The sequence below is a fragment of the Lissotriton vulgaris genome, chromosome 11, assembly GCF_964263255.1.
Source record: "Lissotriton vulgaris chromosome 11, aLisVul1.2, whole genome shotgun sequence".
Lineage (NCBI taxonomy): Eukaryota > Metazoa > Chordata > Amphibia > Caudata > Salamandridae > Lissotriton > Lissotriton vulgaris.
This window is the reverse complement of record NC_141699.1, coordinates 1,020,578,468-1,020,590,273: the sequence shown is the minus strand read 5'-3', so window position 1 is coordinate 1,020,590,273 and position 11,806 is coordinate 1,020,578,468.

Below are 11,806 nucleotides of genomic sequence, written 5' to 3'. Positions count from 1 at the left end.
ACGGGGTGAGGGGTACAGGAGATGCCTTAGTTGTGACTATAATAAGGCTATGTTCGGATTCACCCAAACTACGATATATCGTTTCCATGTTCATTTTCTCCCCCCTACCGCTTCCAGCTACAACCAATGGACAAGTTACCACCTCCCTCATATCATTATCACCAGATGAAAGTGTTGAATGTCAATCAACTGCTTCCAAACCACTATATCGATTGAAACAGGGTAATGGAAGAGGATTTTGCTGTTGACCAAACCATACCCCATTAAACTGATTAGCACCAAAAGGGGGCCTACCAGCTCCTCTTTGTATTATGTTCCATCCTCCATCAACATCCCCATCCCACTGATTTGTATTGTGATCCAACAATGGCTCCCCTCTCATTCCCCCTCTCATATGCTTAGAGGCTCTCAACCAGCTCCACCTATTACTGCGATGGTCTGCAACCATATAAAAATAGGAAAGGGGTTTAGCTTGAATGGAAGAATTGTTGTTACAGGGGGGCCCAGCACAAATATGCTCCACCGAACGTGAGTCCTCAAATGTCACAACCACACAGTCGCCCTGAATATTTTTTTTATTCTCACCAACCCACGGTGCTCTCTCCACCATTAGCAATTTACTATGGATATAAGGTGGAAGAGGGTAGTTTCTATCTAACCAGTGGCAGACTTTGTTTTTTAAAGCCCAAAATGGTTCTGATGTTGCAGGGGCAAGTTCGGGAACACCTGTTAGCACTATAACATAAGGGCAGGCGTCAGGTGGTAGACTAATATTCCGGCGTACCTTGGGATTCACTGGGAGTGATGTAAGGGACTTCGGCGCAGGGGCGATGGAACCATCTTTCCCCTGCGATTTGCAAGGGACATTAGGAGGCAACTTAGTGGTACAATTTATATTGCTCTTGAGGGTAGGAGTTTTGGGCGGGCATATTTTAGGGGTGGGTTTTTTACCTTCAGACTGTTTGATAGATAGAGGTGGTTTTGTTCCAGCCAAATTTGGTGTACCAGAAGCTTTTTGGGTGGGAACATTAGGCCGGGTTTTTAGCTCTCGATTTAAAGTCTGGAGCTGATGTTCAATGCCCTGTAATCTGGTCTCCAGAGGAGAAAGTAAAGACTTAATTAGATCAGATAAGGAGCTCATAAATATACCTTTCCTATCTTCTGTAACCTCTGGGGTTTCATCTAGGCTACTCGCCTCAAGGATGCTTTCCAGACTAATATTTGAGGCTGTATCATCAGGAATACCCATCGATAGAGGGCGGGATTCATGAAGCACCTCTATTCTCCCGACATTATTACCCATATTATCCAAATTAGCTCTCCCCTCCTCGGGCCCGTCACTAGTGCTGGCGGAACCATTTGGTCCACCTGCCTCATCAGAGATGGTTGTGCGAACACCAGAATACTTACAATTTGGTTGGGTGTGTTTAGGAATAGCACCCTCCAGTATGCCCCTTTGTGAGAGTGTCATGTCTTGATGGTAAGTAGCTGGCAAGGGAACCAAAGAAGGGGTAAGGGAGACTGCTGATGTGGGAATAGAGGAAGGGTTGGGTTCAGGAATACATTGGGCTTTAATCAGTGGCGGCCCGTCCATTGGGGGCGTTGGGGCATTGCCCCCCCGCCCGCACCCGCAGCTCCCTCGGCGAACTGCACTGAACTAAAGTAAACTCTCAGGGGAGGGAAAATGCATCATGCCTGTCAGTCAGCATGATACAGGACCACCCACCCCCTTCAGAGTCTGAAGGGGGTGGGTTCATTTCAGACGGGACGTGTTTGAGGTGCCACTTCGCCAGAATCCTAGGCGCTGCAGGACAAATGACTGTTTACTGACCTGTTTAAAATTCATACTAGTCACAATTACTTCAGACTGTGTCTAAAAAGCAGATAAGACTCCGCACGAGTGACACCGGGCGATTTCTGCGTTATAATATACATGCATGGGAGTGAAGATTTGACTTCATATCCAGCCTTGATGAGTGCTTTCCACATCCACTAGCTAAGGCATTAGGATACTGTGATCCACCAACGTTTTCACTGCGTGAAACTGTGATTGCGATTTGCGAGCAGATTACAATATTTCTATACAGATCAGCACTGATAATGGTCCTGAGGATGGTTTCATCAAATCATTATTAAGAAACCGAAACGTCGACAATACATCTCATCCCCCTCTTTGTTTTACTCAATGTGTTTTGGGATAGGTGTTTTTTAGGTTCTGTTGAGTCACTTAGCAATTTATTTATATGTGTACCCACAGTCCTAAAATCTTATTTGTTTATTTATCTGTATATGAAGTTGATTTAATGAACTATTTGATAAAAACCTTTTCATATACACCTTGTGTCTTTGTTTATATGTTATATGTTGATAATATAAATTGATCAGTTTTGATTAATTCACCCCAAGGATGATCCATTGATCCTTTCTAGAATAATTTCAACTAACAAATATAGACTGAATAAGTCCCTTGAAGGCAATTTGACCCTTCTGCTTTTATTACCCAAGCCCTCAAGGGTATTCCGGGTTGCTCACTTCCTTGATTATCATGTTGACTGACAGGCATACGGCATTGTCTGGGGCAGGCAGCAGCCAGCAGCACATAGGTGCGCATGAGTGGGGACGGAGGCACATTTTTCGGCCTTGCCCACGCAAGCGCACTTGTGCCTGCTCGGCTGGCGCATGCCCATTAGAAGAGCGAAACCTCGCTCTCCTAATGGGCAGGCGGGCAGAAAGCAACCATGCCTGTGTCAATCCTGCAGGATTGGCTGAGGACGGAGGGCGGGGTTTCCGCTCCAGTGTGAAGGCGCCAAAGTGAAAGGTCCCAGAAGAAGATGCGGCGCTGACCGGCGGTAAGGTAAGTTAGTTTTTGAGGCGCAAACAGCTTCACACACCTCCCTACTGTGTTCCAAGTTGAAGCACCAGAACCACTTCTACTGGAATCATTTCCTCTGCTTGCTTGTGAAAATGTTATCGAGAGCCGCACAGTAAGGAAGAAACCGCCCAGTGTAATATTCATGTTAACAGTGTGTCCAACAGGTTTAGTGGGAAACAGCACCACAAAAATGACGTGGACAGTGGACTCATGCACACACTTAATCCTGGGCAATTCCCTATCAAATTGAAAGACCTTGCAGCTTGCATATGCAAACATTGTATGTAATTTTATGTAGCGCGAACTCGGCCGCAGGCATTAGAGCACTTTATTTGAGCACCAGGTTACATTAAACAGGTGCAGATGTTTTTTTGCGCATGGGCGATTAAGTGATTTTTCCAGAAGCACTGGACTTTTAGCCGACGCCGGGTTCCGATCCTAAACATCCTCTTCCAAAATCGGCAGCTCTGGCCGTTACACCGCATCTCCTCAATCCGCACTAGCCCGGAAACTGGCGCCGCAGCATGTTTCTTAAGTCAGAAGCTTCATGCTTGATGCATGACAAAAAAGCAATGAGTTGGTATAGCCCTCCGGTCTGGTTTGGCATGAAGCAAACAAACAAACAAAAACGCACAGCTGTTTTAAAACTCACACTCTGTAGGGCTGACTTACTTTGTAGAGACATGGCATCTCTATGCAGTGGGGCAGCGCAAAATGTGGGAGCACCCTTCAGATTATGAAGAGGGGCCAGAGTCTTCCATTTTTTTAAATCACTTTATTTTGCATTTTCAAGGTACAAACGAGGCGGCGACAGGATACATTTTGCCTGCACATTCCAGTGGGACACGTTTTAATTCCTCAATTGGTCCCTGAGAGCAGAAAGAGTCTGCTGGGTCACACACTGCTTTAATTGGGCACCCCCAAATATCTTTAAAAAATGTTGCAGTGCGTTTGCTTTTGAAATCGGAAATGGTTAATTTTGTAGACTACAGTGCAAACAAAATTTGTATTGTGGGGGTGTGATGTGCCAAAGAGGAGAAACAAGAGGGTAAAACGTTTTTGGACTAAAGTTAGTAGAGCGCATATTCGGGCAATTTTGCGGGGCGCTGGTTGTTTTTTGTGCAAGAGGTCGATGCTTTATTGATTGTCTGCACAGACGGCTCGTGTGTGATTCAGCGGGTGCTGTCATTGTGGCTTCAAATGCATGATGAGCTGTCATGTTAGGAAACCCACCCACACCAGACTCAGGACCTTTGCGATTATTGGTATACAACATGCCGCACACATTGTGCGCTCAAAAACACGTGGACGTCCAGTTAATTACGCATTACACCCTATTTTCAAAACAACAAACTCTTCTTTATAGTTTTCTGACGAATCATTAATCTTTGTTTTAAAGTGTTTATGAAGATGTAACTTTATTTCTTACATCGAAGCAAATATTAGCATGCTGCCTTTTGGAGAGGGTGTATTTGTTCAAATAATTCACATTTTCGTAACTAACTTTCAACCAAACCAGTAAAAAAGCAAATGGGGTTCTCAGCATATAAACTGTTTTTGTAATCGTGCATGTGCATGTGACTCAAATGAAACGAGACTACGTTCCCCAGAATACACCGATTTGTTAATTGAAAACGCAGGACTGGTCCAGTTGGCTGCCGTGGATCCTGCCACGCGTGCAGCCATCACACATACGCCAGTCGCTGCTAGGGTGTGCTCAGCCTGTGCCCTTGTGTCAGAAGCAGCTCTGGGTCTGCAGCACAGGCCTTCGGCAGCAGCAGGTAAAGAGAGCAGGCGTGGAAGGAATCGCTCTACAGGGGACATTTAGAGAGAGAGGCAGTGTTACTAGAGGGACGAGAAGGAGACCAGCTCATTTCCCCGCGGTACGTGCCAAGCCGTTCTGTGATGTTTCTTCACTCCCCAACCCCTCTCAATGTGGATGTTTATCTGGTAGTATGAGGAGGTTAGGCTGTGTAGTACCTACCGTTTTGTGTACACCCACACTGGCTTCTCAGAAGAGGTACGTGGTTACCAGTGCAGACCAGCTGTAGTGTTATTTAATGGCAGTCTGAACAATATATGCATGTATTTCTTTTCAACCTTCCGCCCGCATACGGAGCTGTCATCAATGCAGGTTTTGCATTCTGCCTCCTGGTCTCCTCACATTCGATTCTGTTTGTCCGTTCACTCACAAGATGTCATCTTTTGTTTTAGGCATTACTGTTGGTAGGTGATGAGAGTAGTAGCTTTTGTCTGTACTGGTCGTGTCATTTTCAGTTTCATCTCAAGACGGGTATTGCATGTTCTTGCATATTGTTGCTGCTGAAGCCAGGGCTGCCCACAGTTTTATGCTAGATCCATAGGTTGTGCACTAGTTTTAAAAATATTTCAGTCCAGTTTGTTTAATACTGCTGTTTTGGTCACTACCTGTGTTTTTCAGTGAATAGACCTTTAGCTGACGTCTAATAGCATTAGCATGTATACACAGATATAGTGTGTGCATAAGACGCCAGTTCTGGGCATAATCCTCCGTGCTCCCTATGCGTGTTTTTGCTTGCATTGCATGAGCAAATGTTTTTTATATTGCACAAAACAGTTACAAGTGTATCGGTGTGTTCACAAGTAAATAGGGGCAAATGATAACATCAGAATACGCAAATATTGTCCTCTATAGCTCATAAAATTTGGCAATTTCTCAAATGATGATTAATTCAATTCTATTGCTTTATTATCCTTCCTGCTTTCTAAAATTTGCTTGAAAATGCACCATTTGTTCACTCTTTTTTCCAAACTTTCTCGAAGGGAGAACCCCTCGTACCCCCTGTCGGTTCTTTGGGCATCCTCGCTACGCTGGTTAGCCGCAGTCGGGTACCACAATAAGTTTATGCCTCACCACTTTCAAATGTCACCAGCCGCCACTGGCTTTAATTGGTGTGTGTGCAAAGGCTATAGGGCCTAGTGAGGACCTTCTAGCTTGTGCGAAATCCTGGGACACTCTTCTTTCCATGAGAGCAATTCCCTCATCAATTAAGGAGTTAGTGCGCACAATGAAATTGTCTAGAGTGCCTGTCAGTTTTAGAGCACCAGCCGCGGCTTTGCTTCGTGTTTCACGAGTGCACATTGCTTTGGCTGGGGATTAATACCTTGACAAACTGAGCACAACGCAAATATCCTAGATCCTTAATACCGCAAATAAATAATGGTGACACACGAATGAATTACCGTTTCTAAAGACCCCCGTGATTATACATAATACATTATAGTCACCTGAAGCAATACAAAACCAAAAGACCTGGCCCAGACCAGACCTAAGAGGGCCGCCCTTTGCCCAGGCTTCGCCCCGGGCACTCCTGCGCGCTCCTGCGCTGCGGTATAGCGAGTCAGTAAAATAGGGTGGAGGGGCAAGGGGCGCGGCAGGCAGGGAGAGCGGCCCAGGTGTTGCGGGTCAGTTACTCACGCAGGGACTCCTGGGAGGTTGAGTCCCTGTGAGACAGCTCGCAGCCCTGCTGCCCTATCAGCGCTCCCCTCGGCTCTAACAAACAAAGGTCCAAAATCCCTCGGTTGCAGTCTCTGCCTCAGGGTCCGTCTGCGATGCGGGACCGCGAAGCGGGTCCGGCGAGGCACTGGCTTTTTCAAGGGTCAAAGGTCCGTCCCGTGGGTCCAGGAACTGCACAAAGATAATCCCAAATTCAATAAAAGTCCTGTCCTGCCCTGCAGCCCTCAACAGTGGCTGGTTCTTTTGTGGGTCAACACCAGTGCTCAATTTGAGCCAGTGGTTTCTGGTGCTCAGCACTGCCACTTAATCATCAAAACCAGCACTTTTCATGAGAACCAGTTAAGGACACATTCATGTATGGAAGATTAAGTGATTTGCCCAGAATCACAGGATGTTGATTCAATGCTGAGACTCAAACTTGGTTCCCCAGCGCCGAAGCTGGCAGCTCTGATCATTATGCCACACCCTTTCCCCACTTTTATGGTAAGTTTTTGGTTCTGTTTTAGGCAACTCTAGCAGGAGAAATGGGCTGATGAAAACTGCCTCCTGACAAGAGCCCCAGCACTTTTTTGAACAAACGAACCACTGGCCAGCTCTTTTAGCCTTTGCTTGAAGAAAGGGGTATTGCCATTTTGTATCAGACAACAGGAATTATGCAGTCTCACCATCAGCTAATGACTATTCGGTTTGTCCATTCCGCCTGCCTAACATATGTCACCCATTGCAGTGATTGGACAGCAATTGGAAACGCCCATAAGATGCAATGGAGGTATGTTTATGCGTTTGTACACTCCTTTTGATGATACATCAGCATTGCTTTTTTGTGTTAATGTGGTTTTGTTCATACATTTGATTTTGCAATATGATAGTGCAGTTTACTTACAACACAATTTATTTTGCAATTTAGATTTAAAAGTGACTCTACATCTATATTTGATTTGTGCTTCTAAATGGCTTCCATTCTTATTGTAATGTCGCACCAAGGGTGATTTATCATCTCAAGGTGCTGTCAGCCTAATGTGAAGTCATACTCATGCACACCATTTACACATATTGTGACATCTTAGTAGCATTTCCTCTCTTTCTAAGTCATTCTGTACCTCGATATGATAATCCCCTTCTGATTCTAACCTAACAATGTTTGCTTACCTAAACATGATTTTTGCTCCTAAATATGAGGTTGCACGTTAATGTGACAATACACTTCAATTGACTTTGAGCCCAGGGTGACGTTGCACAGAAATGTGACTTTGCAGATAAATAATGTAAATCGAATTCCAAAAAGTGTTACATGCTTATGCTTATGTTGCACTTAGGATGATTTTGCACCTCGATGAGCTGTCAACTTAATGTGAGGTCATATTCATGCACTCCTTTTACACCTACTGTTACATCTTTTCTCTCTTTCCTGAGTTTTATCTCATGACTGCATATCGTAGCAAACAGAAAGTCTACTTGTCTTTCATATGAAAGTAATTTGGCCACCAAAACTAAAACACAGAGAGCACAATGTAAATGTGAATGTTGTATACTTGTAAAGCGCACAGCTGCCCGCACCGCGGGCGTCCCGGCGCTGTATACCGCTGGGGAACCCGTCCTGGCTTTCCCTGTGAGATGGTCCCTTCTGGGCAACCCCAAGGTGAGACCGGCGTTGAAGGGGCCGTTGTGAAGATTAAGCAAGCTATTGCCCAGAGTTGCAGAGTGGAACCCAAGGTTAGAGTAGGCGCCAAGGTGAGAATTATCAGGCCCGCAGACATTTTGACCCAAGACCCTGCCGTGTTGGGAATCGAACCCTGGTCCCGGGCCGATCTCAGCTTCCGGGTCTGCCGCCTCTAACCATTGCGGTACAAAAGGGGTTGGTGATGGACGGAGCTTCTGAATCAATCAGACACTCACACCCAGTCAAGAGATCTGGGTTTAATCCATCACCGTTCTTTAGCCCACTCTGCCACCCCAGTTCAGACATGGCTATATGCAAATCAGTCTGACCCTGTGCCTCATGGGAACAGTGCAGCCCGAACTGCCAAGCCACGTCTTCCCTGGACCGGAAACAAGCTTCTGAGGACCGGTTTCTGGCATTCCAGCCTTCTTCAGCCTGGCTTGCTTGAATCCAGTGGCAAAGTGAACAAGGGACTCATGTCTGAGTATACCCTGCCACACTTATGGCGGCAAAAAGCGGTACAAAAGGGGTTGGTGATGGACGGAGCTTCTGAATCAATCAGACACTCACACCCAGTCAAGAGATCTGGGTTTAATCCATCACCGTTCTTTAGCCCACTCTGCCACCCCAGTTCAGACATGGCTATATGCAAATCAGTCTGACCCTGTGCCTCATGGGAACAGTGCAGCCCGAACTGCCAAGGCATGTCTTCCCTGGACCGGAAACAAGCTTCCGAGGACAGGTTTCTGGCATTCCAGCCTTCTTCAGCCCGGCTTGCTTGAATCCAGTGGCAAAGTGAGCAAGGGACTCACGTCTGAGTATACCCTGCCACACTTATGGTGGCCAAAAGCGGTACAAAAGGGGTTGGTGATGGACGGAGCTTCTGAATCAATCAGACACTCGCACCCAGTCAAGAGATCTGGGTTTAATCCATCACCGTTCTTCAGCACACACTGCCACCCCAGTTCAGACATGGCTATATGCAAATCAATCCGACCCTGTGCCTCATGGGAACAGTGCAGCCCGAACTGCCAAGCCATGTCTTCCCTGGACCGGAAACAAGCTTCCGAGGACCGGTTTCTGGCATTCCAGCCTTCTTCAGCCCGGCTTGCTTGAATCCAGTGGCAAAGTGAGCAAGGGACTCACGTCTGAGTATACCCTGCCACACTTATGGCGGCCAAAAGCGGTACAAAAGGGGTTGGTGATGGACGGAGCTTCTGAAGCAATCAGACACTCACACCCAGTCAAGAGATCTGAGTTTAATCCATCACCGTTCTTTAGCCCACTCTGCCACCCCAGTTCAGACATGGCTATATCTAAATCAGTCTGACCCTGTGCCTCATGGGAACAGTGCAGCCCGAACTGCCAAGCCATGTCTTCCCTGGACCGGAAACAAGATTCCGAGGACCGGTTTCTGGCATTCCAGCCTTCTTCAGCTGGCTTGCTTGAATCCAGTGGCAAAGTGAGCAAGGGACTCACGTCTGAGTATACCCTGCCACACTTATGGCGGCCAAAAGCGGTACAAAAGCGGTTGGTGATGGACGGAGCTTCTGAATCAATCAGACACTCACACCCAGTCAAGAGATCTGGGTTTAATCCATCATCGTTCTTCAGCCCACACTGCCACCCCAGTTCAGACATGGCTATATGCAAATCAGTCTGACCCTGTGCCTCATGGGAACAGTGCAGCCCGAACTGCCAAGCCATGTCTTCCCTGGACCGGAAACAAGCTTCCGAGGACCGGTTTCTGGCATTCCAGCCTTCTTCAGCCCGGCTTGCTTGAATCCAGTGGCAAAGTGAGCAAGGGACTCACGTCTGAGTATACCCTGCCACACTTATGGCGGCCAAAAGCGGTACAAAAGGGGTTGGTGATGGACGGAGCTTCTGAATCAATCAGACACTCACACCCAGTCAAGAGATCTGAGTTTAATCCATCACCGTTCTTTAGCCCACTCTGCCACCCCAGTTCAGACATGGCTATATCTAAATCAGTCTGACCCTGTGCCTCATGGGAACAGTGCAGCCGGAACTGCCAAGCCATGTCTTCCCTGGACCGGAAACAAGCTTCCGAGGACCGGTTTCTGGCATTCCAGCCTTCTTCAGCCGGCTTGCTTGAATCCAGTGGCAAAGTGAGCAAGGGACTCACGTCTGAGTATACCCTGCCACACTTATGGCGGCCAAAAGCGGTACAAAAGGGGTTGGTGATGGACGGAGCTTCTGAATCAATCAGACACTCACACCCAGTCAAGAGATCTGGGTTTAATCCATCACCGTTCTTCAGCCCACACTGTCACCCCAGTTCAGACATGGCTATATGCAAATCAGTCTGACCCTGTGCCTCATGGGAACAGTGCAGCCCGAACTGCCAAGCCATGTCTTCCCTGGACCGGAAACAAGCTTCCGAGGACCGGTTTCTGGCATTCCAGCCTTCTTCAGCCGGCTTGCTTGAATCCAGTGGCAAAGTGAGCAAGGGACTCACGTCTGAGTATACCCTTGCACACTTATGGCGGCCAAAAGCGGTACAAAAGGGGTTGGTGATGGACGGAGCTTCTGAATCAATCAGACACTCACACCCAGTCAAGAGATCTGGGTTTAATCCATCACCGTTCTTTAGCCCACTCTGCCACCCCAGTTCAGACATGGCTATATGCAAATCAGTCTGACCCTGTGCCTCATGGGAACAGTGCAGCCCGTACTGCCAAGCCATGTCTTCCCTGGACCGGAAACAAGCTTCCGAGGACCGGTTTCTGGCATTCCAGCCTTCTTCAGCCCGGCTTGCTTGAATCCAGTGGCAAAGTGAGCAAGGGACTCACGTCTGAGTATACCCTGCCACACTTATGGTGGCCAAAAGCGGTACAAAAGGGGTTGGTGATGGACGGAGCTTCTGAATCAATCAGACACCCACACCCAGTCAAGAGATCTGGGTTTAATCCATCACCGTTCTTTAGCCCATTCTGCTGAGGTAATTGAAATTTTTATGGTCAAGTATGTCCCCTAACGTGTACCCCAACGTCTCCATGTACGTGCTTCAACTACATGTAATTTCCCTCCATGACCGAATATGAAGACGCAAATACATTTGCGTCCAACGTTAACATGTCCTCTTTCAGATCCACCATGAATGGATCGATAATTCAGTTCCTAACTATACCATGCCAACGTCTTTACATGGTACACTTTTACGTTTTTCCTGGCTCTACCGAGCTAGGCCCTGATTTGTGTCTCCGAGCCCTTTCTGCCTTTTGCCTCTGAATACTGCAGCCTGAACATATATCCCTGACCTCTGCCTTACTTCCTGCCAAGCGAAGCGGTGCCTGGCTCAACCTGGCCTGCCTGCCAAAACTGTATTTTGCCTTCAAGTTATCTGTTCAGCCTCCTCGAAAATACATTCCTGTCTAGTGATTTAGGTAAACATCTCCCCGTCTGCAGAGCAAAGAGCAAGCCTTCCTGCCTCCATGCAAGTAATTTACAGTTCCCGTTGCCATAGTAGGCTCATGGCCCTGCACGTAGACACGTAGACACGTAGACACATATGCACGCACTAGCATTCAGTATAGAATAGCCTCTGCCCGAGAGACCTTTTACTCCAGATAATACATCCTCCAAACACAAGATATCAGATATGTTATAGGTCCAGGTCGTTCTGACATCCCAGACTTCTGTCTCCTCTACTAGTGTTAAAGTTCTCCCCAGTTACCACATCTATGTCACGTCATGCTAGCTGCGCGCGCATCTACACCTTTCTGCTGATTCTGCAACTTTCTCTATGCACCCACTC